Below are 7,937 nucleotides of genomic sequence, written 5' to 3' on the forward strand. Positions count from 1 at the left end.
CGGGAGGAGGGGAGTTATGGGGGAAAAAAGAGGAACAAATGTAATAATCTGAACAATAAAGATTTAAATTTAAAAAAAAAAGAATAATTTCTATATCAATTTCTAGGAATAATTTCTATGTCAATATAATGCATGAAGAGCATTTAAAAAGTTACATGGCACAAAAGGCTTATGAATAACAGGAATCCTTACTCCTCATATCTCCATGCCCTACCCTCATTTCAGAGCCCTCCCTTTCTGTTTTTAAAAGAATGGCTTGTTGACTTAGAGAGAGGGGAAGGAAGAGGGAGGAGGGGGAAGAGAGAGAGAGAGAGAGAGAGACATTGATGTGAAAGTGTAACATCAATTAGCTGCCTCCTCCCTACCGGGGATCGAGCCTGAAACCTAGGCATGTGCCCTACACCTGGAATCGAACTGGCAACCTCCTAGTGCAGTGGATGATGCCCAACCAGCTGAGCCACAATGGCAACCCCCCCTTTTTAAAAAAATACATTTTATTGATTTTTTTACAGAGAGGAAAGGAGAGGGATAGAGAGTTAGAAACATCGATGAGAGAGAAACAGCGATCAGCTGCCTCCTGCACACCTCCTACTGGGGATGTGCCCGCAACCAAGGCACATGCCCTTGGCTGGAATCGAACCTGGGACCTTTTCAGTACGCAGGCTGACGCTCTATCCACTGAGCCAAACTGGTTAGGGCGGCAACCCCTTTTTTAAATCTTATTTTTTCCTTCTGAAAATTAACCACATATTTTAAAACAATATGCTTTTTACTACTGTTCTTTGATTATGCAATTTTAGAAATTGTTTATTGATTTTCTACTAAGAAAATATTAGGATTTTGCTTTTTTAACAACACATGTAGAGACTCATTTCCTTTCTTCTAGACTCCTAGTACTCTTCTTTCATCATTTTAATTAAATCAAGTCAGTGTTCATATTATTATGACTAATTGTTTACAGCTCAGCAATGTAATGCACTGTGATTGCATCTTTTTATTCTTCCCACCTTCCCTCTTTACCAGAGTTTACAATCACACTTTTGTTTGCTCGCTTAGTTCTCCAAATCCTCTGACAAGAGCTAGAAAAATAAAATCGGTTAAATTAATTGGATTATCTGATTCTCCTCCCCCCCCTCATCTATCCCTCTTGGAGCCCTCAGTCCTGCTGCGCCCATTTGCACTAGAAGCTTGGTGGGCTGGTTGCTGGGACATCCCTTTGCCATCCACATGGGAGCTCCGACTTCTCTCCCAGGTAACTTTTCCTAAGTGGTAAGGAAATTCTTTGAGACCTAGGATGCAGGAGGGCTATTTTACATTTACCATTTTCACATGGGCACCCATCCATCAGACCACAGCCACAGAAACCCCAGGGTGACAGCTCTGCCTGCCTGTCCTGATTTCACCCTCGCCTTGATTCACGGTTTGGCTGGGTGGGGATTTCTAGGTTGAGGATTATTTTCTCATGGAAGGGGAAGACATTGCTGGATTGCCTTGCAGTTTCCAGCTTCCAGTGTTGACCCTGCAAAGTCCAATTGCTGCCTGGATTCCTGATCCTTGGTTTGTGAACTGGTTTTCCTCTTTCGAGAACTTTTGGGATCCTTTTATTGCTGGGGTTCTAGCATTTATAATGATGTACTTTGGGAGAGGTTTTTTTTTTTTCTTCTCATTTATTGTGTTGAGCACACACTAGGGCCTTTCCATAGGGAAATGCAAATCTTTCATTGTGGCAAATTTTGGAGACATTCGTTTTTTTTTGGTTAATGTATTTTACTCAGTTTTCTCTGTGCTCTCTTTTTGGAATTCATCATTAGAAGATGTCAGCGCTCCTGGATCGATCCGTGTGAGTTTCTTATTGTGATTGTCCTGTTTTTAAATTTATTTTCCTTTTTGACCTGCTTTCCAGGAGATTTTGTCAATTTTATCTTGCAATGCTTCATTTAAATTTATATTTCTCGTTGCACTTTTTAAAATTTATTTTAAAAAGCTCTTTCTTGTTCCCTACTACCTTTTAAAAACACTGGTTTCCTGGTCTTCACCCATGGAGGCCCTGTTTTTCCTTATCTCAGGGGGTAATTTTGATGTTGTTGTGAATGAACGATTTCTTCTGCTCTCTCGGTTATTGTGGAGTTTTTATCTTCAATGTCAGAGGCTTTTATTCCATGACTGATGATCCTTGGAGTCCATTCCTGGGCTGTTGGGGGCGCTGTGTGGAAAGGCAGGGCGGGCTACCTGTTGGCTCTACTGTAGGGTAGTCCAGAGGGTACTGGCCATTTTCATTGGGGGACCCCAAATACCAGTGCCGTTAGTTGTTTTCTCTTTGGTGGAATATCTTCTACACAGAGGAATCCTTAGTTTTTCTGCCTAGCGTGGGCTGGAGAGGGATATAAACCCGGCTGTTGGTGTTCCGGGAGCTGAGCCAGAACAAGGAGCTGGGGAATCTCATCTTTCAGGATGGAGTCTTTCTCTAATCCTGCTTCTAGCTCCATGCCTAAACCCACGCTCTGCTGAGCCCGCTGCTTCTTAGGCCGGTTTCTCCAAAATATAGGCTTTCCTTCTTCAGTTGGAGGGCTGGAGAGGGGATCTGGAGTGTCTCCCATTGTTGGCCCCTCTGTCCCTCTGTTCTGAGATCCGATGCCCTGGTTCCTGAGACTCTCCTGGCTCTGTGACTTCTTGTTGGCTTCCTGCCGTGGGCACTTGGGCTTCCTCCAGCGGCCTCCAGTTTGCTAAGTCACGTATCGCCCGTCCATTTGCTTTCCCTCTTGCCAAAGAGTGTCGACATCTCTTATCCGCTATTGTTTCCATTCCAGCTCTCTTTGACCTTGTGCTTCATAGCATGTCAATTCTCCTACTGTGATAAGTGCATGTTGTATGAAAGCGGAAATGAATATGGCTTTTCGACTCCCAGGCTTAACCCTAGGTAGATAGCTCTTTCGAGGAGACTGTCGGGCTTGAAATGAGGGGAAACTTGTGACATCTTCTATCTCCTCCCCTAGGTTACCCAAGAGTCAAGAGTGTGGAAATGAGACATTAAATCATTTTAATGGAAGGAAAGGAGGAAAAATATTTCATTTGTTTATTCATCCAGTCTTTCCAAACATTTATTGAGCATTAATAAATAATCTAACCTATGCTAGGGGCCAGGAATATAAGAGCTGAGCAATATTTGCTATCTCCCTTCAAGGAAGTTGTAGTTAATCATAAGGCAGGCAGGCAAGTAAATTAAAAGTCACGATAGTTAATAACATACTATACAGTAATAAGGGTGCGCATATTGCCTTGTGCTCGCCATTTTCATGACGAGGACCTCATTTCATTCTTGTTACCGCTTTTACGTTGGATATCATTAACCATCTTTTGCAGATGAGGAGTTATTAGAGGAGTACAGAACAGGCCATCCAAATCAGCCCAGAGAGGGGGAAGGGCCTCTGGGAGGAGGTGGCCCTGGAGTTAAGTTTTGAAGGATAAGCACAAGTTATGGAGATGAATTTGGGGGAAGGGCATTCCAAGCAGAGGGAACTCCCCGAGTTCTGGCAAGGGGTCTAGAAATAGCACGGCATGCCCGAGGAACCTCACGTAGACTGAAATTGGAGCACATGGGGGCGTGGCCACTGAACTATAAGTATCCTCCTTAGTCCAGATTGTGATTCTGGGCCTACTAAGGAGAGATGCAGAATATGTGATTCCCTCTGTGAATCTGAGCAAATTAAAAAATATTACTTGTAAGATGGAGACGTCATGCGATTATATAAAGAGATGAAATATGTAACCCGGGATTAATGATAGGAATGTAAAATATTCTAGTTCTCTTAGGACAAACCTGCCTCAAATCCTCCTTCCGTGGTCTCTAGTCCCCTGACAGTTACAAAACAGATTCTGGAAAATCTTAACTATTAGGCAAATCTTTTCTCTCTGTCCATTTTGGCCGGGCCAGGATTAATTGAGCAACTTTTAACAGAATATTTTATTTAATCAGCAGATGCAGTATTTATGAGTTCTCGGGGAACTGGGGCATCTTTCCTGTAACGTTTGGGTGGGACCAGGAGCCTTGAGTCCCAGACGCCCCTCCACCACTGACATACGTGTGACCTTGGACGAGGCCCTGCCCTTGCCTGGGCTTTCATTCCCCCACCTGGCAAATGAGAGGAATTAAATTAGATTAGCGTTAAGATTTGTTCCAGCTCAGAAACGGGATGCAGGAAGCTTTGAGCTGTACTGAAGTAATATAAAGAGCAACCTTGGATTTTTGGATTCTATTTTCATATCGTGCTACAGAGGGAAAGGCAATTCCTTTTACATCTTGGCAAGCGAGCAGAAGTGAGATCCTTCTGTCTCCCCACCCTCCTTCCAGCTTCTGACTTTGATTTCCTCACACCCATCTTCAATGAGAAATACTGGCACTGAAAAGCGCACCTCAGCGCGTCCCTCTGGATTCTTAAGCTCTGCTGGAAAACTTGGGGGAGCGGGACTCTTAAAAGCCAGCTGTCGGGAAAACACATCGCCATCGCCTGTCTGTAGAACTTTCCAAAGCCTGAGCCTCGCTGTTTAAATCCCTCCAAGACTGGATCAGCAAACCGCAAGCTTCTGGGTGATACTGTTATTGATGGCAAGTGAGGGTTCGGGTAAATGGTGGGAGTGGGGACTGGCATTTCCTGTTCCTGTCAGGGTTTCTCTAACGGGCCTGAAAGAAGTGCTTTTGAATTCGCTCTGCACAGGCCCTTTTAAAGCTCAGGTCAGTATCCTAGCATCCTGAGCAGCCAGGCAGGACTGGGACTAAGGAACAGGTGAAGAGCACGTGAAGAACTGTGACTGACAACTGTAGGCCTCCCTTGGTCCATTGAACAAGACTTCTCGAAATGAAATGAGCCTTTCTCAAAGCTCCCGACCTCCATATTAATAATGTTCAACTGGCTGATGATGGGCTGCAAGATGCAGTTTCCAGCGCTTTTAGCAATTCCCAGGAGATCGCCTGATGTTTGTACTCTGTCATCGGGTTAAAGCCAATTTTTTAAAAAATGCTTACGACCTGCAGTCTTTGTAGGATTTCAAAGAACGTGCAGACATTTTTTTAAAAAACTATTTTTGCAACATTTTCATTCCATCTTAACTTTCTGTCCCAGGATGATCAGAACGCTCTCGGTGCCAGTGACAGGCGTCTGGTTCCATCTGTCTCACATCTTCCCTCCTACACATTTATTTCATAACTCATTGGGCATTTCTCCTTCTTTTTTCTTTCCCTTTGACCAGCATTTGACACTGAAATCTCTCTGCAGCCCAACCTTCTAATTTATTCCATTATTTCAATAGCGGTTTTCTGAGCACTTACTATGAACTAGGCCCCGACACAATGGTGATGCTATAAAACATAATGGGATTTAAAAAAGTCTTACCTTGAGGTTTCAACCAAATTTTACTTCTTTTTATGGATCTCCTTTTTTCCTTGTGCTTTTCTTCCCTTCTCTCCTCCTCTGCCTTCCCTTCTGTTTCATCTCTCTCTTCCTCTGCGGTTTCCCACTCTTTGGGGAGGGGCAAGATTTCCTGCTTAGAAGTTGGTTGGTTTCTGGGAGGAGTCAGAAGATCTGGTTCAGGACTGGAACCAGCTGGTCTGCCACCTGATACAAGGAGGTGAAACCCAGGTCAAGAAAGACCTTGTGCTGGGACCAAGGTTGCAGCCAGGAGATTCCCGGGAGAGGAGCCCTAAAGGGAAGCCGGAGTAGGCCAATCTTGGACAAGCATCAGGGTTCCCCAGAGGACAGAGGACCTCCGAGGCAGCCCCAGGGCATGAATGGTTGGAAGTGGTCCTGGTTGCCCTGGAGACTTAGCCATTCCTATTGTTAGCTTTAAACATGCCAGAGGCACACCAGGCAGAACCCCTGTCCCACCTTGAGCGCTTGCTCTCAGATTCCTGGCTTTGCCTCAAAGAAAAGTATTGAAACAAGAATTGAACAGATTTTCCCCTCCCACAAAGGGAGACTCCAGTGATCCAGTGTTCTCTGTGTAAGAGTTAAGAAGTCTTTTCCATCAGAGTTATAGCTTAGATATTAACTCCCCCTATCTCCTGGCAGGTAGTTAACAATCTAATAAGTAACCAGAAGTGTAAACATTCCTGAAGAAGAGGTCATTTTTCCCACTCCCCTACAGACATCCGGTCTCCTTCCTTGTAGCCTGCCTTTCTGCCTTTCTCTGCTTACACATTGGCCCTAGACTGTGAAGCCATGCCCTTCAGACAATCGGGGTGCAGTAACTCCTCAGGGAATAGAGCAGTGATGGCGAACCTTTTGAGCTCGGCGTGTCAGCATTTTGAAAAACCCTAACTTAACTCTGGTGCTGTGTCACATATAGAAATTTTTTGATATTTGCCGCCATAGTAAAACAAAGACTTATATTTTTGATATTTATTTTATATATTTAAATGCCATTTAACAAAGAAAAGTCAATCAAAAAAATGAGTTCGCGTGCACCTCTGACACGCGTGTCATAGGTTCTCCATCACTGGAATAGATAAAAATGAGAGCGGAATCCTCATTGTGTGTGCCTGCCTGCCCTATTGTTGCTAATGGCAGTGCATACTTTTGCACAAAAGTAAGTCTGCCTTGCCGACCCATTTTCGAGTGTTTGTCTCATTCCCCCAACACCATTGAAGAGCATTTCTACACATTTCTCAATTACAAACCCCTTAAGCAATAACCTAGGTGACTTATAAACCATTAGGGTGATCCCATCAACAGGAACATGGATGGTAGAGGCACCTGCAAGAGGATCCAGGTAGGGACAATAATTGCAGCCTGATTTACACTGATTAGTGATGGAGCATCATACCCAATTCAGAGGCGTTCATTCTTTTGGACTAAGGCAGTGGTTGGCAAACCGCGGCTCCAGAGCCACATGTGGCTCTTTGGCCCCTTGAGTGTGGCTCTTCCACAAAATACCACGTGCGGGCGTGCACATACAGTGTGATTGAAACTTTGTGGCCCATGCGCAGAAGTCGGTTTTGGGCCTGGGCGAGTCTATTTTGAAGAAGTGGCGTTGGAAGAAGTGGGGGGTGTCGGTCAGTCGGGGAACGGGAGACCCTGCGCAGTGGGCCATGGGATACGCAGAGCACAGAGCGGGGAAGGAACATTGTTTTGAGGTCCATTCACTGAGGTCAACCCCTTCCAACTCTCCCATCCACTCTCATTTTGTATGCTTGTTTCAGATAGACGAGTGTGGATGGGAGAGTTGGAAGGGGTCGACCTCAGCAAACTACCTCAATCAGATTGAGGACGTTTTTAACAAAGGCCAGTTATTAATTAAGTTAATAACAATGTACCTACCTATATAGTTTAAGTTTAAAAAATTTGGCTCTCAAAAGAAATTTCAATCGTTGTACTGTTGATATTTGGCTCTGTTGACTAATGAGTTTGCCAACCACTGGACTAAGGCATAGACAATAGTATGTCCACAAAGAGGCCATTCTCTTCACCCATTTATGTATTCACCATTCAACAAAGAGTTAATGAGCACCTAGTCCATGCCAGGCACTGGCACAGGAGCCGGGAATAGAGTGATGAGCCAAACTAGGCATAGCTCTACCCTGATGGTGAGTATAATTGATGTGGTTGCACACTGGTCTCTCTGAGGTTTGGGGACTTCAATTTAGAGGAAGGGTTGAAGTTGTTGGGTGCCAATGTCTCCTTTGGAGCAGCATCACTGGACAGATTTTAGATGGTCATCTTTCTGTTTCTTAGTCAAAAGGGACATTGGTTCTTCCAATGGCCCTTCTGCTTATACAGCAGTCCTCGGGTGACGTTGGTCGGTCCGTGGTTATGTCGCCATCTTCCATTTATTTATAGAAAAAAAAAAAGTTCCGTCATTTCGAGGTATGTACATATGTGCTTTATGTTTTTTATTATTTATTTATTTACCACAAGTAAAGGTCAGGAATTGTTATCTTTCTTTTC

At 44.3% G+C, this 7,937-nt stretch overlaps 1 protein-coding gene across 1 annotated transcript in view; it reads right to left on the reverse strand.

Annotated features, from left to right (window-relative positions):
* Window positions 1-5,420, reverse strand: part of HSD11B1 (hydroxysteroid (11-beta) dehydrogenase 1) — a 30,307-nt gene extending 24,887 nt beyond the window's left edge. The window contains exon 1 of the mRNA XM_006767174.2: window positions 5,388-5,420. The gene's annotated coding sequence lies outside the window, so the exon portion shown is untranslated. The remainder of the gene's footprint in view (window positions 1-5,387) is intronic.
* Between the last annotated feature and the right edge of the window lie 2,517 nt (window positions 5,421-7,937).

This window comes from Myotis davidii, unplaced genomic scaffold (genome assembly GCF_000327345.1).
Source record: "Myotis davidii unplaced genomic scaffold, ASM32734v1 scaffold622, whole genome shotgun sequence".
In the NCBI taxonomy this organism is placed as follows: domain Eukaryota; kingdom Metazoa; phylum Chordata; class Mammalia; order Chiroptera; family Vespertilionidae; genus Myotis; species Myotis davidii.